The sequence below is a fragment of the Myotis myotis genome, unplaced genomic scaffold, assembly GCF_014108235.1.
Source record: "Myotis myotis isolate mMyoMyo1 unplaced genomic scaffold, mMyoMyo1.p scaffold_m19_p_1, whole genome shotgun sequence".
Taxonomy (NCBI): domain Eukaryota; kingdom Metazoa; phylum Chordata; class Mammalia; order Chiroptera; family Vespertilionidae; genus Myotis; species Myotis myotis.
In genome coordinates, this window is record NW_023416313.1 from 146,722,066 (window position 1) to 146,745,344 (window position 23,279).

A 23,279-nucleotide genomic window follows, 5' to 3' on the forward strand; every position below is an offset into this window, starting at 1 on the left:
AACCTTCAAAAACATGGAAAAGGGCCAGTTAGAAATTATGCATACACTCACTGAAATAAAGAATAATATACAGGAATTCAATAGTAGAGTAGAGAATTCTTATAATCAAATCAATGAATTGAAATATGAGGAAGCAAAAAACACTCAACCGGAAGAGCAAAAAGAAGAAAGAATCCAAAAAGATGAGATAGTGTAAGGAGCCTCTGGGACAACTTCAAGTGTAGCAACATTCACATTATGGGGGTGCCAGAAAAAAAAGAGAGCAAGATATTAAAAACCTACTTGAAGAAATAATGACAGAAAACTTCCCTTACCTGATGACAGAAATAGACATAGAAGTCCAGGATGCACAGAGAGTCCCAAACAAGAGGAACCCAAAAAAGACCACACCAGATTACAAGACCACACTAAGACACATCATAATTAAAATGTCAGGGGCTAAAGACAAAGAGAGAATCTTAAAAGCAGCAAGAGAAAAGCAGTTAGTTACCAAAAGGAAATGCCCATATGACTGTCAGCTGATTTCTCAACAGGAACTATGTAAGTCAAAGGTAGTGGAAAGAAATATTCAAAGTGATAACTAATAAGGACCTACAATCAAGATTACTCTGCCCAGCAAAGCTATCATTTAGAATTGAAGGTCAGATAAAGAGCTTCACAGACAAGAAAAAGCTAAAGGAATTCATCACCACCAAGCCAGTATTATATGAAATGTTGAACGGTATTCTTTAAGAAGAGGAAGAAGAAGAAAAAGATCAAAAATATGACAACAAGCTTACTCACCACCAACGGCCTGCCTTGCCGCCTGCATGCCCTGCCACTGCCCTGCAGAAATGCTTCGATTACACACAGTCCAGCAGATTAGGCCCATGTCCAGGGCACTGGATCCTCATATCACTTGGGCTTATGCCAAAGATGTAAAAATTGGTGCAGAGGCTCGAGCCTTAATGCTTCAAGGTGTAGACCTTTTAGCCGATGCTGTAGCCATTACAATGGGGCCAAAGAGAAGAACAGTGATTATTGAACAGAGCTGGGGAAGTCCCAAAGTAAAAAATATGGTGTGACCATTGCAGTCCATTGACTTAAAAGATAAATATAAAAATATTGGTGCTAAACTTGTTCAAGATGTTGCCAATAATACAAATGAAGAGAGTGGGGATGACACCACCACTGCTACTGTGCTGGCATGCTCCATTGCCAAGGAAGGCTTTGAGAAGATCAGTAAAGGTGCTAATCCAGTGGAAATCAGGAGAGGTGTGATGTTAGCTGTTGATGCTATAATTTCTGAACTTAAGAAGCAGTCTAAACCTGTGACAACCCCTGAAGAAATAGCTAAGGTTGCTACAATTCCTGCAAATGGAGACAAAGGAACTGGCAACATAATTTCTGATGCAATGAAAAGGGTTGGAAGGAAAGGCTTCATCACTGTAAAGGATGGAAAAACACTGAATGATGACTTAGAAATTGTTGAAGGCATGAAGTTTGATCGAGGTTATATTTCTCCATACTTTATTAATACAGCAACATGTCAGGAATGTGATTTCCAAGATGCATACATTCTGTTGAGTGAAGAGAACATTTCTAGTGTTCAATCCATCGTACCTGCTCTTGAAATTGCCAATGCTCACCGTAAGCCCCTGGTCATAATTGCTGAAGATGTTGATGGAGAAGCTCTAAGTACACTTGTTTTGAATAGGCTAAAAGCTGGCCTTCAGGTTGTAGCAGTCAAAGCTCCAGGTTTTGAGGACAATAGAAGAACCAGCTTAAAGACATGGGTATTGCTACTGGTGGTGCCATGTTTGGGGAAGAAAGATTGACTCTCAATCTAGAAGATGTTCAGCCCCACGAATTAGGAAAAGTTGGAGAGGTCATTGTGACCAAAGACGATGCCATGCTCTTGAAAGGAAAAGGTGACAAGGTTCAAATTAAAAAAGCATATTCAAGAAATCATCGAGCACTTAGATATCACAACTAGTGAATATGAAAAGGAAAAACTAAGTGAACACCTGGCCAAACTCTCAGATGGGGTAGCTGTGCTGAAGGTTGGTGGGACAAGTGATGTTGAAGTGAATGAAAAGAAAGACAGAGCCACAGATGCCCTCAATGCTCCCCGAGCTGCTGTGGAGGAAGGCATTGTTCTAGGAGGGGGCTGTGCCGTGCTTTGGTGCATTCCAGCCTTGGGCTCATTAACTCCAACTAATGAAGATCAAAAAATTGGTATAGAAATTATTAAGAAAGCGCTGAAAATTCCTGCAATGACCATTGCTAAGAATGCAGGTGTTGAGGGGTCATTGATAGTTGAGGAAATTATGCAAAGTTCCTCAGAAAATGGTTATGACGCCATGCTTGGAGATTTTGTGAGTAAGGTGGAAAAAGGAATCATTGGTCCAAATAAGGTTGTAAGAACTGCTTTACCGGATGCTGCTGGCATGGCCTCTGTTAACAACAGCAGAAGTCGTGGTCACAGAAATTCCTAAAGAGGAGGACCCTGGGATGGGTGGGGTGGGTGGGATGGGAGAGGGATGGGAGGCGGCATGTTCTAGCCCTGCAATAGTGCTTTACCATCATTAGTGAGAACTGAGAGGATGCTCAGGTCATCTGCTCACCTATAACTTCAGAGAAGTCAGTTGAAGGAAATGACTGAAGAAAAGGCTGGCTGATGTTCAAGAAAATCACTCTAACCGCCAGTTACTGGTTTCAGTTGACAACACACAATGGTTTACTGCTGCCATTGTCCATGCCTACAGATAATTTATTTTGTATTTTTGAATAAAAATACATTTGTACATTCCTGATAAGTGCAAGAACCATATACCAATGTACGGCTTTCAACTTAAATCACTGAGGCACTTTTTTTTTTTTTCTCCTTTAAAATCCTTTCCATTTATTAAAAGTAAGTTAACAAATGTGTTTATACCTCATGTCAAGAAATACTAGTTTTCTGATATATCCTAGCAGCAAAGCTTTTTTTTTAATATATTTTTTATTGATTAAGATATTACATATGTGTCCTTGTCCCCACGTTACCCTCTACCCCCCCCCCCCCGCTCATGCCCTCACCCCCCCCCGTTGTCCATGTCCATTGATTAGGCCTATATGCTTGCATATAAGTCCTTTGGTTGATCTTTCCCCCATACCCCCACCCTCCCCTACCTTCCCTCCAAGTCCCGACAGTCATCAGCTTATGTTGTTCATTATATTCCACAAATGAGTGAGATCATGTGGTATTTATCCGCTCTCTAGTTCCATCCATGCTGTGGCAAATGGTCAGAGTTCCTTTTTCTTCTTCCTCTTCTTAAAGAATACCTTTCAGCATTTCATATAATGCTGGTTTGGTGGTGATGAACTCCTTTAGCTTTTTCTTATCCGTGAAGCTCTTTATCTGACCTTCTATTCTGAATGATAGCTTTGCTGGATAAAGTAATCTTGGTTGCAGGTTCTTGCTATTCATCACTTTGAATATTTCTTGCCACTCTCTTCTGGCCTGCATGGTTTCTGTTGAGAAATCAGCTGACAGTCGTATGGGTACTCCCTTGTAGGTAACTGACTGTCTTTCTCTTGCTGCTTTTAAGATTCTCTCTTTATCTTTTGCTCTTGGCATTTTAATTATGATGTGTCTTGGTGTGGTCCTCTTTGGATTCCTTTTGTTTGGGGTTCTCTGTGCTTCCTGGACTTGTAAGTTCATTTCTTTCACCAGGTATGGGAAGTTTTCTGTCATTATTTCTTCAAAAAGGTTTTCAATATCTTGCCCTCTCTCTCCTTCTGGTACCCCTATAATTCTCATGTTGGTACGCTTGAAGTTGTCCCAGAGGTTCCTTACACTATCTTCATATTTTTGGAATCTCTTTTCTTTTTTCTTTTTCGGTTGGGTATTTTTTGTTTCTTTGTATTTCAAATCTTTGACTTGATTCTTGGGATCCTCTTGTCTGCTGCTGGATCTCTGTAAATTATTCTTTATTTCAGTCAGTGTATGCTTAATTTCTAGTTGGTCCTTTTTCATGTCCTCCATGGTCTCACTATACTTATTGAGGGATTCATTAAATTTATCGGCGGTTTCCATAAAATTCTTGAAAAACCTTATAAACGTGGCCTTGAACTCTATATCCAATCGTTTGCTTTCCTCCATTTCTGCTATTTGTGACCTGTTTCTTTGTCTCCGCATTTTGGCAGCTTCCCTGTGTTGATAGAGTGGCCCTGCGCGCCAGGTGTCCTGTAGGGCCCAGTAGCTCAGCCTCCCCAGTTACCTGGGGTGGACACTCTTGGTGCACTCTTGGTGCCTTGGTTGTTGTAGGATCACTGGGAGGAATTGACCTCCAGGCCAATTGGCTGTGAGAATCAGCTGTGTCTAAAGTGGGAGAACTTCTGTGCTGAAGACACCCTTCTGGGGCAAGATTTGCTTCAGTGGGGCTTTGGTGCTCACTGAGTCTGCTCCCTGAGTGTGTCCCTTATGGATCTGAGGAGTTGCAATCTGGATGGTCCCCCTCTGACCACTGGGTACAGTGGCTCCTGGATCTAAGGAGGTGCTAATTCAGCCTCTGCCTGAGGCCACACAGCAGGAGCCACGAAGAGGCTCAGCTGTGAAGCAATGCAAGCCGCTGTGGGGCCTTGGGCCTTCTCTTGGAAGTTCCGGGTCTGCCTGGCTGGGCTGCAGTTAGGTACATTCACATGCAAAAGCCTCTGCCCCAGCCTGGGTGGGGCGGGGTCTCAGGGAGTCAAAGGGCGGAGAAAGCAGCTATGGCCGATTCTCCGCCCGGAGTCGCGCTTCTCAGTGTCCCGGTAACGGCTGCAAGCACCTCTGAGGGAAAGCCGCCTTCAAGTTCACCCGCTGCCGGACAGACCAGCTTCTCCCCGTATGAGACCTGGGTCCCCAGAGACTTCCCGGAACCGGAGTTCAGAGCAGTCAGGAGTTTGTGATTCAAAAAGACAGCCGCGTCCTCAGGTGCCACCCCCTTTCCTCGTGTGCGCGAGCCGCTGTACCTCTGCGCTTCACCTCCGCAGCGCCTCTGGCTCTCAGCGTTCTTCTCTTTCCTTCTAGTTGTAGAATTTACACTCAGCCAGCCTTTCTGTTGTTCTGGATGATGTTTGCTCAGTCCTTTGCGGTAATTTTCAATTGTTGTGGGAGGCGACAATTTCCCGGTGTTTACCTATGCTGCCATCTTAGTTTCTCCCAATCACTGAGGCACTTTTACTGCTATTCTGTTAAAATCAGGATTTTGGTGCTTGCCATCACCCAATGAGAAGTGAAGATGCAGCCTTTCTATGGAGAGTAAGAATAATTGTGTACAAAGTAGAGAAATATCCAATTATGTGACCTTTGTGTAATAAAAATTTGTTTTAAGTTAAAAAAATCTGAACAACAAAATGGCAACAAATACATACCTATCAACAATTGAAACTAAAAATCAAAATAAACAAATGAGAAATCTAATGAATGGAATAAACTGGTGAATAAAATAGAATCAGAGGCATGAAAATGGAACAGACTGACAGTTCTCAGAGGGGGGGGGGCAGGAAGAGAGTAAACAAAATTCTTGTACGCATATATGCATTACCTATGAACAAAGACAATAGGGTGGCAAAGGCCTGGGGTGGGACAGAAACCGGGTGAAGGAGGAAAAAAGAGGGACTTCTGTAATAATCTCAACAATAGAGGTTTAAAAAACACACAATTGCAGTGAGCATTCTTTATTATGCTTCTATGTGTCCATGTGCAGGAATGTCTGTTAGGTATATCCTTAAAGTGGAATGTCCAGGTTATAGAATATACATGCCTTCAGTTTCTTTGGTATTGCCTAATTGCTTCACAAAGTTATTGTTCTAATTAATACTTAGTATTGTAAAGCTTAATAATTTTTTTCATTCTACTTGGTTTGAAGTGGTAAATCATAGTGGTTTCTATTACCACTTCCCTGACTACTGGTGAGGTTCCTTATCTTTTCAGAAATTTATTAGCCATTTGAGTTTGCTCTTCTGAGAATGTCGAGCATATCCTTTGGACATTTACATTTGACTTATTTACCTTAAGGGTTTTAAAGACTTCTTTACATATCTTAGATACCAATTTTTGAACAGGTTATTGGAAATAACATCCCCCAATCCAAGGTTTTTGCATTACTATGATGGTTTGGTTAATAGTAGCTTTAAATTTTCAGACTTTAATTTATTCACTTATGCCTATTGTCTAGGAATTCCTCATATTTTCTGAAAAATAGAAGAAATTATTTTTGGCAAAATTTCTCATTATTTCTCATAATGCTAAGAGGCACTCCAGAACCTCCAGGTGTGTGATTACCTTAAGATAAATACCTGAACATATCAGGGAACATCTCCACCTTCAACTGTATGTTGGCATGACTGGCAGGTGTTGCCTCTTCGGCACAATCTTTCCCAACCTCAATAAAAGGTCAGGTTAACCAGTCATAATCTTCATAATTTTTTCTCCCAGAGTACTTGATATCATTCATAATCATATACATGTGTGTTTATTTGGCTAATGTATGTCTCACTCCTCAAGATTAGAAACTAAATCTGTCATTGCTCACCATATTTTTGGTAGAATGCCACACACAAAGAAAGTATTTAATACATCCTTTCTGAATGAAACAATTGCCCAGGCATGGACATTCCATCTCCATCTGTATTATGTAAAAACCCTTCCCTGGCAGACTCTCTCTAGTGTTCCTATGATTTGGCTCCCTAATGTCAATTCAAACAATGAAGAGTCTCAGAATTTGCAGAAAATAGCATGCCCGACTTTGATCTCAAGTGCACAGTCATCTCTGAATGAGGTTCTCACGTGGCTAAAGTGACTAAGTGACAGCTCTTGAGAAACAGTGAACCGTGGAAAGCTGGTTTGTGGTGACAGCAGTTAATTGAAGTCTGTGGTTACTGATTAATCGAAATGAGTTCTCAAACTTAACTCATCCTCAAGTATTTTGCTTCTTTTTTCTATAACAGACTATTTTTTATTCAACTTAAGGCAATGAAAGGTTATACTGTGACCAAGTCAAGTTGGAATGTCTACTTCCCATCAGGAAGCCATGGCACAGGGTTATCACATTGGATCCACCCCTAGTGCTCCCATTGTTCACCGGTCCCAGGTTCCCTGAGTACATCGTGTGTACCCTCCTCCTCTCAGTCTGGCTAGTTTGGATTAGAGGTGAGCTGTCAGATGAGAACATTGGTGTGCAGCATCAGGTATGTGGTAAAATTCCTAAAGATGAAATTCATTCTTCATACAGACAGGCAATACTGAAAATACTCTGTCGTTGTCCACTTTTAGAATGTCATGTTCCTAGAAAGGAAACTTAATGGGGGGAAGGTAGTGATATGCACGAATGGGGGTGCACATAACACCACTTGAAAGTAATGTTAAATAGGCAAAGCATATATCGAAGGCCAGAAATGATATACAGAGACAGAAAAAGGAAGAGATAAAGCTTTTCTTTGGATTGACAAAAAATGTACTTGGTGACAACTGATCAGTGCTAAAACATTCCTCCAAACCCCATTCCCTGGGGATACCAAGAAGCTCCTGAAAAGCCAGTCTCTTTTCTATGCTTGATTCTTTAAAAGTCTCCTATTGAAGCATAGTAATCCCTCCTTTTGAAAAACTGCTGTTTGAAAGAACTACTCTGTTATTTTTAGTCTCTTATTCTATAAAATATAACTTTGTTTTTTGCTTGAATAGAAAAGATAAACTTAATTGTCTGACCTTGCACGCTAGCCATCTAAAGGGGCTGATACATTATATTAATTCACGTATTTTTCCAAGTGTTTGTTCATCCAAGGTTACAGGTGTTTAATTAGATATTATGTGCACTCAAAGTTACAAGTTGTCTGTATAGATATTACAGGTGTTTGATTAGATTTGATATGTATTCAAGGTTATAAGCTGTCTTACACAAAGAACTAGAAGGATATAAAAAGGAAATACTCCCTCTTGTATTTGTTCAGAATTTGACAGAGGTAATCTGTTCTGAACCTGCACACAATAAAGATGACTCTTAACTAATTGGCTCATTAGGTGTCTTGTCCAGCTTGCCGATTTGCAATACAACACTGTCTACTAAGGAATTTATGAACTATCAGTTTATGTCTTACTAGGCTTCTCCTTATACCTCCACATTCATCCTTGCCCTAAAGGCCACACTTCTATTTTACACCATGTCTTATCATCCCCATCAGTCCCTGATGGCATTAAATGAAGCTCTGTGTGTGCATTTTCCCAAGACTATCATTGAGCACAGGATAGTGCACATTCAACTCTTCCTTGGCTGTGTCACTGTCTGGTTAGATCATCACACAACTGTAAAACAGGAAGAATGACATATGTGGAAGAGTGAAGGAAAATACCACCTCTTCTGAGACCAGCAGTTTTTCCTGGGGACTGTGTAGAACTGAGCCCCAGCTCTTCCTTTGTTACTAAAGTATCTGCCATGTGCACATCCCTTTGTCCCCCATGAGATGCTTTATGTGGCATTCTCCCATTTTTATTTTGCTAAGTATACATATTTGCATATGAAAAAGTTCTTTTTTTTTAAAATATATATTTTATTGATTTTTCACAGAGAGGAAGGGAGAGAGATAGAGAGAGTTAGAAACATCGATGAGAGAGAAACATCGATCAGCTGCCTCCTGCACATCCCCCACCGGGATGTGCCCGAAACCCAGGTACATGCCCTTGACCGGAATCGAACCCGGGACCTCCCAGTCCGCAGGCTGACGCTCCATCCACTGAGCCAAACCGGTTTCGGCGAAAAAGTTCTTATTAAAATACACACCAGCCCAAGCCTGTTTGACTCAGTGGATAGAGCATCAGCCTGTGGACTGAAGGGTCCTTGGTTCAATTTCTGGTTAAGGGCATGTACCTTGTTTGCAGGCTTGATCCCAGGCTCTGATGCTGGAGGCAACCAATCAATGTGTCTCTCTTACATCCATGTTTCTTTCTCTGTCTCTCCCCCTCCCTTCCATTCTCTCTAAAAATCAATGAAAAAGTGTCTTTGGGTGAGGATTAGCAATATATATATATATATATATATATATATATATATATATATATATATATATATATACCAAATCATTGGTTGTAACTAGGTGGTGAATATCAGGTGATATTAATTTTTGCCTGTTATCTTGGTTTATTTGTATTTTTTCATTATACTCTTTTATATTTTGAAGATGGAGGAAGGGGCCATGAGCCAAGGAATGTAGTTCCTGAAGCTGGAAGAGGTAAGAAACAGATACCACATTAGAACCTCCAGAGGGGAGATGACCGGCTGACACCTTGATTTTAGTCCCGTGAAACTGAGGTCAGACTTCCGGCCTCTGGAACTGTGAGAGAACAAATTCCTGTTTCTTTAAGTCATCAAGTTGGTGATTATTTGTTACAGTGGCCACAGGAAACTGACACACCACCTTATCTGGAAGTTATATTGTGTCCCCTGAGGTAGCTGCCTCAGAAAAAGCCACATCCTCTGAGAGGACTAAATAGAGATATGCACCCTCTATCACTACTGTGGCTACTGATTATTGAACTAAGCTTTGGTGTCAAGAAACTGGGCCAACCCTCAGGGCTTTGCAGTCCCAAGCCTGGACTCGCAGGGAGAGCCAAGTTCAAGCCCACGCCTGTGTGAGACCAGGGCCTGCACAAGCCCAGGCAAGCACCTCCACACACAAGCTCTGTGGGCAGGGCCTCGGCCACTTGGAGCTGGGAGAACACTCAAGGCCAGGACCCCAGGACTACCCCTGATCCCCATACAGCCCCCTAAAAGAGGGGGAGTCGGGGAGAGCAGGACCACGAGCAGGCCAGCTCAGGCTTGCCTCTCTCTGCCTACAGGAGGCCCCGAGGCCCCTTGCTTCTATCAACATGGCCCAGGCATGGTCTTTTTCGGATGAAAAGTGGAACAGCTCCTGGTCTTCACCAAGACCTGAGCTTCCTGCCCTGGAGAAAGAGGTCAATGAGAGCAGTGACTCCCTCTGTGGCTGGCCATTTTCCTTCAGGGAAGAGTGTAGACCGCCCTATGTGGAGGCTGCTATGGCCGTAATAAATATCCATTTCTATATAGAAACCACTGATTTCTCCCCTTTATTTATTAAACAACACTCACTGGGTACCAGCTGTGGGCCAGGCCTGCCTCTGTTCTCTCTGCTCACATTCCTCCCATTTTTTATTTTCTGCTCACCCCCACCTCCTACCCTCTCCTCACACAACCTTGCTGTGTTATGACCCAGCTTAACCCTTCTCCACACCTCCTGTGACTGAGCCTCTCACATCCAGCCCCAAGTCCACCGGGGGCTTGGAGTCTCCTGATAGGCCTTTAACTCCCAGCCACAGCCCCTTTCAGCCAGTCCCTTGGTCATTCATGGTCACCTGGCTTCTAGTCTGAGATCTGTGCTGCCCACCTGGGCTACAGCTACCAACAGAGTAAGGAAAGGAGTCTTTGCAGCAGGACTGGATGGCACTACTTTGCAAACAACTAGATATTGAACACCCACTATGTGCCAGGCACTGGACACTCAGAAGTGAACATGGCAGGCACCATCCTTGCCCTCTTGAAACTCACATTCTAAAGGACTTCCATCAGAATTTCCCCAAGTCACTGATGCCAAACTAATTTTCATATGGGTTGGTCCAAATGGCCCAAATCTGGATGGGAAATCCACACCATAAAAATCATCCTGTGAGAGGATACTATTCTTCTGCGTTACGACTTCCAGTTTCCATGTGCATTGTTACATTTACCTTCAGAACAGCAATATTTGGGATTGAAAATAACTTTCCCATTCTGAGGTCAGTGGATCCCCACCTCTGGATGAAAAGGAGACACAGGGAATTAAAACACAACCAGGGCAGCCATTTCTTTATGGTTTACAGAAAAGGTAGCCTATGGGGATAAACTTCACTATAAACTCTGACATGGAAGAGATGCCGCATTTCCTCATCATCACGTCAGATCAGGCCACCTCATGTGCTGCCAGAAAAAAACTGAAAAACAGCCTCCAACCGCAGGCTATCGTGGTACTGCTACAACCTTAGATTCCAAGCCCACAGTGATTCTCGAAGTCATCCAGCTCTTAGGTTGAAAGCCTCACGTGTGGCATGAGATTCTTTGTTGACACTGGTCCCCCTGTGCCTGGGTCAGTCTAGCCAGGCATGCCCAGCAGCCATCCCTTCCCAGGTCTTGATGCCCATATGGGTGCTGCTTTGAAGTTAAGTTCAGTGACAGTTATAGATGAATATTCCCCAATCAAAAGCACACACACTGATACCAAACTCATTTTCATACGTGAGAAATGTCTCTTTATGGGTTCCCATCACCCTCGAGGGTGTGTCTTCTCACGTCTTGTTGCCCACAATGGCCTCTGTCGCAGAATATCTTAATGATCTTGACCACTTTTGTAATGAGGAGAGAGCAGATGGCTTCACACAGCTTCTGTTTGGGTGCTGAAAGTCCTGAAACAAAGATGTGCCAAGATCATGCTCAGAAAAGGGATGATGCTCATGAAGGGATCAAAGCAAACAAAAATATGCAACTATGCACACAAGCACACACGAATATACATACGTGTGCATGTATTCATATAAAATGTGCACATAAATAAATATATAAATATGTCTGCCTGTGCCCATGTACATGGCTATAGATATAGGTATAAATATAGATATATGATTTCATAAAGCTACCTTGACACAACTGTAATCCATTCAAGGAAAGGTTTCTATGGTTAGCAATGTCTTGAAAGTCTCTACATAGCCCAATCTCCTTCTGTTAGATGAGGACAATGAGGCCCAAAAATTAGCAATTGAGCCACCTAACGGAACTGGAGCCCAGGACTCCTAAACCCCAGGTCAGGTCTCTTCTAACAGGCTCAGAACTGCAAGGTGTCTTAAAAGTCATTTTATGCCCACACCCATGAGAAACTTTCAGGCCTCTAAGAGGTTCTTCAGCCTCCGTTGCAACAGATGTCTGGAGAGAAAGCTCCTAGGCTACCTGAGCAGCCATTCCAAGAAACACTTTTTGCTGAGCTAAAATCTGCCAGCTATGGCTCCACTGCTTCTTAGAGTGGCATAAAGGACTGTTTGCGTTTGGCAGGCATGTGTTCTGTGTGTGTGTGTGTGTGTGTGTGTGGTGTGTGTACATGCATGTTCATGTGTATGTACTTTCTATAACCATGTAACCTTGAGCACATGACAATATCTCTGAGTCTGTTTCATTTGAAAATATGATTAATGATGATGCCCATGCAGAAGGTGGAGAATTCAATGAGCTAACATATAAATTACATATGTTCTAGAACATAATAAGGTACAGATTCACATTCATGCCCTTTGAGTTCCCTCGTCCCCCACCCTGTACTTTTGTTAATACACACACACACACACACAATCACACACACACACACACACACACACACACACACACACACACACAAACAGCTCCCAAATGACAGACTCAAATTACTTAAATATAGCTAAGTCATCTCCCTACACGAGTCAGCGGGGAGCTGATTTGTCAGTGGAAACCCTCTCCCCTGGGACACTCAGCAGAGGGGTGGACTCTCTTGAGACAAGACTTTTCTCCCTTTATCTATTATATTCTCTATGAGGTCAAGAAAATAAAGCCTGACCTTCTGCTCCTGTGACACTGTGACAAAGATGACATTTCTGGGAGAAAGGGGCCAAGTCATAGACACAAACCAATGCTAACCTCACTGATTCTGGTCCCCATTATCTCCTCAGGAGTTAAAGTACCACTTATGAGTCAGTACTTATGTGTAGGTATTTAAAATGCTTGTAGCTGTACAGCCTAAGTCAGTGATGGCGAACCTTTTGAGCTCAGCGTGTCAGCATTTTGAAAAACCCTAACTTAACTCTGCTGCCGTGTCACATATAGAAATTTTTTGATATTTGCAACCATAGTAAAACAAAGACTTATATTTTTGATATTTATTTTATATATTTAAATGCCGTTTAACAAAGAAAAATCAACCAAAAAATGAGTTCGCGTGTCACCTCTGACACACGTGTCATAGGTTCGCCATCACTGGCCTAAGTATTAGCATATGATGTCAAAGAGGCCAGAAAACTGACTCCTAAAAGCCTTAATGAATTAATCATGGTCCAGTAACAGGTTCAGTCTTCCAGGCTTAGGAACCTGAGACAAGGGAACATAAAAAATGTCTACTTTTGCAATCACATACTAGAGGTGCTGGCAAAGGGTTGAGCATAGAGAATACAGAGAGAATAGTATAGTCATTGGTATCTCAGTCAATCCTCCTGCCACAGTTCCACTGGTAAACAGCTCTCAGAGGCCCAGAGGGTTACTGCAATACCTGAGTTCTGGGCAGACTCTGAAGGGCTGGCTGGGATGCTCCAGATCTTCTGCTTTGTTCACTTATGGCTCCAGTGTTGCTTCCTAGTATTTGATCAGAAACAGAGGAACTTAACAGCAGAGGAACATCTACAACTAAGAGGTGTCATGCCAAGATTTGGGGACAGATGAGGATGTGACACATGCATCCTATGTGTGAATTAGATTTTCCAAACACGACACTTTGTTACATCTGCCCTGAACTGAGAAATAGAGAGAAAGACCCACCAGTTTTTCAGCCATATACTAGGGGTTCTGGTAAATGATTCAGTAGCATCCCTCTTACCTAGCCCAAACCAAACCATTGGCCACATCCCGTACAGATGTGGTAAGAAAGTACACACCTTGAGTAAGATGGGAAGAGAAAGAACCCATTCAATCCAGAAGGGTGTGGTGTGACCTTTTGGCCTTAAGGTAAATGTTTTGGGGAAAAGAAATGGCCTTGGTTGGCAAAGTTCCTAGGTAGATAAAGGTCCTCATGTGAGAAATGGGGAATAGGGGAGAAGTTGATCCAAGATCACCTCATAGGCAACATCACAACCCAGAACATGGCTCCATTCCAACTCTCTCTAACCCAGAAGTACAATCAACACCAATTAATTGGATGGGTCTCTATTGTTACACTTACTCCAGTTTGGTAAGGATGAGCACACTGTCTTCACCCAAGCTCACTTCTCCTTCCCTTTTCTCTATAGTCCCCTTTCTACTCATGACCCCAGACATTTGCTCACTCCAGAGTTTTATTGAATTATCCCCAACCCAACATTCCAACATTGCTCTTTGTTGCTGGGTGGGCCATAGGAAAAATTAAAGAGTGTTCTAGTGGATGCCCAAACTCTGGAAATTTCATACATGTGCGTCTGTCCTGTAGACATGTTTCCCTCCCCATCCCTGCCCACTCTCCCCATCCTCACTACTACAGAGGCCAAATAGAAGCACAATCTTCCCAACACTAACACATAACCCAGGTTCTCCTTCACTGACAGGTCTCTCCCTCAAAACTGTTTTTGATGTCATGTAAACACTCCAGAAACTCTGAATGTCACTCCACCCTCCTAATAGGAATGTAGAGCTAACCCTAACTGAAGAAGGAATCTCTTCTCAACAACACAGTGGAGCTTCATGGACAGATCAGATCAGCCAAGTTCTGGCCCATTATACCTGTAGGTTCTAATTGTAGCATAACTTGAGAATGATCAGACTCAGGGAAATGGGTTTATAGCAGGAGCCTCAAATGCCATGTGAGAGTGTGGGAAGGTCGTTTCATTGTGCCATTGTCATTGCCTACAAGGAATGGCCCTGCCCACTTGCAGTAAGCACTAGAAGTGATTTGGTGAGAGGCTAAGGCCCAAGGGGATTGATTGACCATCATGGGTCAAGCATGACATTCTCCCGCATGTTGAGGAAGAACATCAGGGATGCATGCATGTCAAACTCAAGGCCTAAACCAGGCATGCGGCCCACTAGCCGCAAGTTTGACATGCTTGGAAAGGATAAGAGCAAAGGGAATATGTGATCTAAATGAACTTTTCCATCACAATATGGTAGCCACTGAGATACCTTCCTCTTCTAAGGGAACAAGAGTCCCACATCCTATCTAATAAAAGAGTAATATGCAAATAGACCATCACTCCAACACACAAGATGGCCGCCTCCATGTGGACACAAGATGGCCGCCACAAGATGGCCAACAGGGGAGGGCAGTTAGGGTGACCAGTCCTACAGGGGAGGGCTGTTGGAGACGACCAGGCCGGCAGGGGACGGCAGTTGGGGGTGATCAGGCCTGCAGGGGAGGGCAGTTGGGGGCAATTGGGCCAGCAAGGGAGCAGCTAGGTGTCAATCAGGCTGGCAGGGGAGTGGTTAGCGGGTGATCAGGCTGGCAGGCAGAAGCAGTTAGGGGCAATCAAGCAGGCAGGCAGGCGAGTGGTTGGGATCCAGCAGTCCTGGATTGTGAGATGGATGTCCGACTGCCTGTTTAGGCCGATCCCACTGAGGCAGTCGGACATCCTTTGAGGGGTCCCAGATTGGAGAGGGAGCAGGCTGGGCTGAGAGACACACACCCCAAAGCACAAATTTCGTGCACTGGGCCTCTAGTCAGACATATAGACAGAAACTTTTATACTTCACACATTTTATTTTCCCCCAGATTCCTGGAACAATGTAAGAAATGATGATGTTTATAGAGTTGTGGATAAGATCTCAGACTATGGAACCACATCACTGCATTCTAATCACTGTTCCCCTCCACTCTTATGAGCTGAGTGATATAGAGCATGCCCCCTACCTTCTAGGGGTCTTAGATTTCTCATTTGTAAAATGGAAGAAATATCAGTAGCTCACTCAAAGGGTGAAGTGAGGATCCATGGCCAGAGATCAATCAATATTAGCCACCATTAAGTTGTTAGATATTATTTTCATATCTTCTTTTCCAGATATATGATTATTATTAAACTAGAGGCCCAGTGCAAAAAAATTTGTGCACTCGGGGGACAGGGGGGCCCCTCAGCCCGGCCTGTGACCTCTCACAGTCTGGGACCCCTCGGGAGATAACGACCTGCTGGCTTAGGCCTGCTCCCGGGTGGGAAAGGGCAGGCCCAATCCCTAGGTGCAGCCCCTGGTCAGGCTCAGAGCAGGGCCGATTGGGGTGTTGGGACACCGCCCCTTGTCATGCACAGAGCAGGGCGGATCGGGAGGTTGCGATGCCACCCTCAGTCACACTCAGGGTAGGGCTGATTGGGGGGTTGGGGCACCGCCCCCTGTCACACTCAAGGCAGGGTCGATGGGGAGGTTGCGGCACCACCCCCTGTCACTCACAGAGCAGGGCCAATCAGGGGGTTGAGGCTCCGTAACCTGTCACGCACAGAACAGGGCCCATCAGGGGGTTGGGGAGCTCCCCCCTGTCACTCACAGAGCAGGGCCCATGGGGGAGGGAGGGGTTGGGGCGCCTTCCCCTGTCAGGAACAGAGCAGGGCAGATAAGGAGGTTGTGGCCCGCCCCCTGTCAAACACAGAGCTGCAGGGCGATCAGGGGGTTTGGGCGCTGCCTCCTGTCACACTGATCCCGGTGCCGGGAGGCCTCTCAGCTCTGCTGATCCCGGTGCTGGGAGGCATATTACCCTTTTACTATATAGGGTAGAGGCCTGGTGCACGGGTGCACGGGTGCACAGGTGGGGGCCAGCTGGTTTGCCCTGAAGGGTGTCACAGATCAGGGTGGGGGTCCCCACTGGGGTGCTTGGCCAGCCTGGGTGAGGGGATGATGGCTGTTTGCAGCTGGTCACACACCCTTCAGGGTGTGGGTCCCCACTGGGGTGCCTGGCCAGTCTGGGTGAGGGGCTGAGGGCTGTTTTCAGGCTGGCGGGTGACTGAAGCTCCCAACCGCTCCTTTTTTTCTTTTTATTTTGTTTTATTCTGGGCCAGATTTAGCTCTGGCTCCAGCTCTAAGGCCTCTGCTGCTGAAAGCAGGTATCTGGTTTGTTTGGGTTCTATAATCAAAACACTGTTTCAACTCCAGCTCTGAGATCTCGGCGGGCTGAAAGCTGGTTTCTGGGGTTTTGTTTAGCTTCTATATTTGTTACAATGTTTCAAACTGCAAGCTCAGAGGCCAGCAAGGCAGGGGGGGAACGTTGGTTTCCTCCGTCACTGAAGCAAGCAAGCCTCATGTTAGCTTCAAGCTGCCTGGCTTCCGGCAGCCATCTTGGCTGTCAGTTAATTTGCATATCGCCCTGATTAGCCAATGGAAAGGGTAGCTGATGTACGCTAATTACCATGTTTCTCTTTTATTAGATAGGATTATACTTAGACTCGGGTTCTTAAGATTACAAATCACAGATGAATTTTGCCATCTTTTAGTTTGACTCAACTTTGGACACATCTAGAAAGAAACAGTCTCTCCAGTGAGGCTTTTCCCAGGTGGGGTTCTTTCTTAGGAAGGTAATTGTTTCACACTCTTTTCTACGTGTCTGCCACCTCAGTAAGCTTCCCCTCCCCTAACTTGGTATCTCTACTTCTAGATTTGGGAGCACTTTCCTACACAGTCTTTGCCATTTGACTATCCATTGAAATTAAAAGTTTCCCTGAACTCCCCACCCTTTCATTTTCAGCCTAATCTGCATAGCATGTCAAGGTGGCTGTGTTCAAGATTCCAGATCAACTCTTGAAAAACCAACCCAAATAGTGAGGGACACAGGAATGAGGATGATGAGAAAGGTCAACATTTATCCAAAGAAGATACACAAATGACCAGCAAACCCTGGGAAAGATGCCAAACCTCATTAGTTATTAATAATATGTAAACCAAAACGACAATACCATTCCATACCCAGTAAGATGGCTATAATAAAAATAATCTCTATACATAAAAGCCTAGGTGACCATCCAACCATCCAACTGGTAGATATGCTGCATACTGATCACCAGGGGGCCGTTGCTCAATGCAGAAGCTGCTGAGCAACAGCAACATTGCAGAGTGCCCTCTCACACTCCAGGGCCCCTCGGGGGGATGTCAGACTGCCGGTTTTGAGCCGAGGGACTTCCCCTACCAAAGGGACCCCACTTAGCCCGCAGATGCCTTTCGAGCCCTGGTGATGCCCCGGGTGCATCTGGCTGGGGAGGGACTGAGGGAGGTTGGCTTGAGGGCATGTCTGGTCCATCTTGCCCAGTCCCACCCTGCGAGCCACCTTCTAATTAATTTCCTTTCAATGTGCACGAATCCATGCACTGGGCCTCTAGTGATAATAATAATAACCAGTGTTGCTGCGATGTGAAAAATGGACATATTCATATGTTGCTGGTAGGAATGTAAAATGATGCAACCACTGCAATAAACAGTTTAGCAATTCCTTGAAAACTTAAACCTAGGATTACCATATGACCCAGAAATTCCACTCCTAGGCATATAGCCAAGAGAAATCAAAACATATCATCCACACTGAAGTATTTTTGGTTTCTTTGCAGGAAGGGGAGGGTGTTTATTTTTTAAGTCCTCACCTGAGTGTATTTTGTCCATTGATTTTTACACAGATAGAAAGGGAAGAAGGAGGGGGAAGAGAAAAATAGAAAAATTGATGTGAGATAGACACATGGATTGGTTGCCTCCAACACACACCCCAACTTGTGCTGGGCATTGAACCGCAGCTGAGGTATATGCACCTGACTGGGAATTGAACCCAAGACCCCTTGATCCAAGTACTGATGCTCTAACCACTGAGAAAACTGACCAGGGCCACATGGAAGTTTAACACAAATATTTATAGCAGCATTTGTTATAATAGCCAAAAGGTGGAAACAACCCAAGTGTCTATTGACAGATAAAGGGGTAAATTGGGACACACACACAAACACACACACACACACACACACACAAAAGGAAAATTATTAGCCATAAAAAATACTGATATATGCTATAACTTGGATGAACCTCAATATCATTACCCTAAGTGACAGAAGCCAAACACAAAAGCTCACATATTTCATGATTCCTTCAATATGAAATATACAGAATATGCAAATTTATAGAGACAGGAATAAGATTAGTGGTTGCCAATGGCAAGGGTGGGGTGTTGCTAGAAGGGGGAGAATGGAAAGTGATTAAGTACCCATTACTTTGTGGATACACGCAACTTAATGGTTAACAACTTAATGGGTATGAATAAAATGTTCTTCTGGCATGAGAAAGTTTAGAAACTAGAGAGAGCTGGTGGTTGCACAACATTCTGAATACACTAAATGCCACTGAATTGTACACTTTAAAATAATTAATTTTACGTTATGTGAATTTCACCTCAATATTTAATAAAGGTTATAATATAATCTTATGTTTAACATAATCCTCAGTTTTTAAAAATGGAGATATACATGAGAATAAAATATGTTAGTTCATACCTCAATACAGTAAATATGATTATCAAGGAACAATCTGAAATCAGGTCATTTTAGTTGTTCCTCTTAAATTGCTTTTAAAATTTTCCAATGATTAAAAAAATTAGTTGCATGATAAATTTTTAATAACTAGGATGGAAAGGTTACAGTGTATTGAATAATAAATTTTTAAGAACATGGGGGAAATTCTTATGTTATAGGGTTAAATGAAGATAAAAGAATAGTGTATTGTATGTATAATGTGATCCCAAGTATTTAAAATGCACTTCTTATGGTAACACTGTCTGTGGGAGATGCACAAATGAGTGACATTTTTTCTTTCTACTTTCCAAATTTTCTTTCTTTTTTAAATCAAAGTACTGGTATTTCATTATTAAATGAGTCATTTTATACACTATGAGCATCAATCCTATCTAATAAAAGAGAAACATGGTAATTAGCCGTACATCCGCTACCCTTCCCATGGGCTAATCAGGTCTATATGCAAATTAACTGCCAGCCAAGATGGCGGCCGGAAGCCAGGCAACTTGAAGCAAATATGAGGCTTGCTTGCTTCAGTGACGGAGGACTCCAACGTTCCCCGCCTGCCGCTGCCGGCCTCTGAGCTTGCAGTTTGAAACATTGTTACAAATATAGAAGCTAAACAAACCCCAGAAACCTGCTTTCAGCCAGCTGGGATCTCAGAGCTGGAGTTGAAAGAGTGTTTCGATTATAGAACCCAAACAAACCAGATACCTGCTTTCAGCAGTGGAGGCCTAAGAGCTGGAGCCAAGCCTCAGAGCTAAAGCTGGCCCAGAATAAAACAAAATAAAAAGAAAAAAAGGAGCGGTTGGGAGCTTCAGTCACCCGCCAGCCTGAAAACAGCCCTCAGCCCCTCACCCAGACTGGCCAGGAACCCCAGTGGGGACCCACACCCTGATCTGGGACACCCTTCAGGGCAAACCAGCCGGCCCCCACCCGTGCACCAGGCCTCTACCCTATATAGTAAAAGGGTAATATGCCTCCCAGCACCGGGATCAGCGGAGCTGCAAGGCCTCCTGGCACTGGGATCAGCATGACAGGGGGCAGCGCCCAAACCCACTGATCGCCCTGCGGCTCTGTGTGTGACAGGGGGCGGGGCCACAACCTCCCTATCCACCCTGCTCTGTTTGTGACAGGGGAAGGCACCCCAAACCCCTGATCGCCCTGCTCTGTGCCTGATGAGGGGAGCTCCCCAACCCCCTGATCGCCCTGCAGCTCTGTGTGTGACAGGGTGTGGTGCCCCAACCCCCTGATCAGCCCTGCTCTGTGTGTGACAGGATGTGGCGCCCAACCCCCTCCCCCAATGGGCCCTGCTCTGTGTGTGACAGGGGGTGGTGCCCCAACTCCCCTATCAGCCCTACTCTGTGCGTGACAGGGGAGAGCTCCCCAACCCCCTGATCGACCCTGCTATGTGCATGACAGGGTACGGAGCCCCACCCCCCTGATGGTCCCTGCTCTGTGAGTGACAGGAGGCAGAGCCCCAACCCCTTGATTGGCCCTGCTCTGTGCGTGACAGGGGGTGGCGCCGCAACCTCCCCATCGACCCTGCCTTGAGTGTGACAGGGGGCGGTGCCCCAACCCCCCAATCGGCCCTACCCTGAGTGTGACTGAGGGTGGCATCGCAACCTCCCGATCTGCCCTGCTCTGTGCATGACAGCGGGCGGTGCCCCAACTCCCCAATCAGCCCTGCTCTGAGCTCAACCAGGGGCTGCACCTAGGGATTGGGCCTGCCCTCTGCCACCTGGGAGCAGACCTAAGCCAGCAGGTCGTTATCTCCTGAGGGGTCCCAGACTGCAAGAGGGCACAGGCCGGGCTGAGGGCCCCCCCTCTCCCCTCCCCCAGAGTGCACAAATTTTTGTGCACTGGGCCTCTAATGTTATTATAATTATAAAAAAATATGACAAGAATGGACTGATTTTCATATTTCCAAGTTAGGGTCAACTGTCCATTTACACAGAACTGTCTTTGCATTTAGCCCAAAAGGTTACAGCATAAAAATGAGGGATCCTGTAGCCTCTTTGCTTTTGCTGATCAACAGTTCTGTAGAAAAGCAGTTGTGGTGTGTCAACTAAGGTCGGGGACAGTAGAAGCAGAAGAGTCAGTCTCAGCAGAAAAATGCCAAAACGGGAGCTGGACAAAAGAAGAAACAAGGACATGACCAGAGGCTGCTGCCTAAGCTGCCTTAACAGACACCTGCGCTCTCTGCAGGACGCAAGGCCAACTTTTCTTAATGAGCATATTTACCACTGTCATCAGGAAGGTTCTTTATTTTGTAAATGTCTACTACGAGGCAGGCTGACTTAAACAAGGAGAGCTTTGGAGTGTAGGGGGTATGACAGGGAAGACGTTTACACTGGAATTATGTATTTTGATACATAATATTCCTCATAGAAAAATTGTAAAAAACAGAAAACATAAAGGTGGACGTTTAAATTACCAGACGCTAACCACTCAGAGAAGCTTAGTTGACCTTTGAACAGAATTGGGCCAAGGCTGTTTAGAAGCAACAGTCCTTCACTGTGTAGTGAGCTCATCAGCATAATTTGCTTAGCAAGTGTGAGCCTATTGTGTGCCAAGCCTGCTCTAGCAGAAGTGTGGCTCTGCACAGAGCAAAGAGGACACTGAAAGGACAATTATTGCTCTTTGGTTGACAAGCAGCTTTCTCACTTTACTCAATATCGACAATTTGGTAACCTGAACATCCTTTGGGAAAACAGCCCTTTCCACTCCTAGTTCATGTGGTTTGGGTGGGACTAAACCCAGCCAACCCAAAGTAAGGATGACCTACCCGTGGTCGGCAAACCGCGGCTCGCGAGCCACATGCGGCTCTTTGGCCCCTTGAGTGTGGCTCTTCCACAAAATACCACGTGCGGGCACACACGTACAGTGTGATTGAAACTTCGTGGCCCATGCACAGAAGTCGGTATTTTGTGGAAGACCCGGTATTTTGTCAAAGAGACACATTTAAGGGGCCAAAGAGCCACATGTGGCTCGCGAGCCGCGTTTTGCCGAGCCGCAGTTTGCCTACCACTTAGCCTAATCTAGGCTAAGCTAATCAGTGGGTTCAACTGCAAGGGCGATAATGATTCCTTACGCTAGGCTATTACATGCCAAGGACAGTACTTTGGTTAAAAATGTTGACAAGACAGATGAATTCTATCACTGAGCATTTGCAAATAAAAACAAATGCTCAGTGATAGAAGCTGTGATGATGAATGGGTTGCTATATAGGTTTATGGTGGCCATGCTCTGTTCCTTCCCTGTGCATCACTCTACCATGGCCCTTCCCACTCAGTACTCTGCTCCCTGATGTTTCTGTCTCCCCCATCAGATGCTCAGCTCTTTCTAAAGCAGCGATTTTCAACCAGTGTCCACAAGAACTTTTAAAACATGCAATACCAGAGTACTCAGTCAGGGTCACTAACCTGTTTTCCGTTAGGTCAGCAAATAAAAAAATGACAATAGCCAACACAATAACAGTCATCTGGTGTAAATGTCCTGTCTTAAACTACAAATATAGAGGTCATATAATATAGTTGCATCTTTTTTTTGTTAAATATATTTTATTGATTTTTTACAGAGAAGAAGGGAGAGGGATAGAGAGTTAGAAACATCAATGAGAGAGATCTATCAGCTGCCTCTTGCACGCCCCCCACTGGGGATGTGCCTGCAACCAGGGTACATGCCCTTGACCGAAATCGAACTCCGGATCCTTGAGTCCGCAGGCTGATGCTCTATCCACTGAGCCAAACCGGTTTGGCAATATAGTTGCATCTTATAGGTCCCCTTCAATAACATGGCTGTGTCTGATTGGTAAATTCTTGGTACCAGCAATTCTTATATAGAAGTGTAGGAACCTGATTATTTTGGAGCAAAAAGGGAAAACAATTATATTTTTTTGTAAATCAATCAAAATTTTACCTCTCTTTTTTGTTAGATAGGCAAAAAGTATATTTTTAGTGTACCACAAAATTTTAGTGATTAGTTTATGTGTGCCATGAGATAAAAA

At 44.5% G+C, this 23,279-nt stretch overlaps 1 pseudogene; it reads left to right on the forward strand.

The window, feature by feature from the left end:
- The first annotated feature begins 833 nt into the window (after positions 1-833).
- Positions 834-2,543, forward strand: LOC118663813 (annotated as a pseudogene).
- The last annotated feature ends 20,736 nt before the right edge of the window (positions 2,544-23,279 follow it).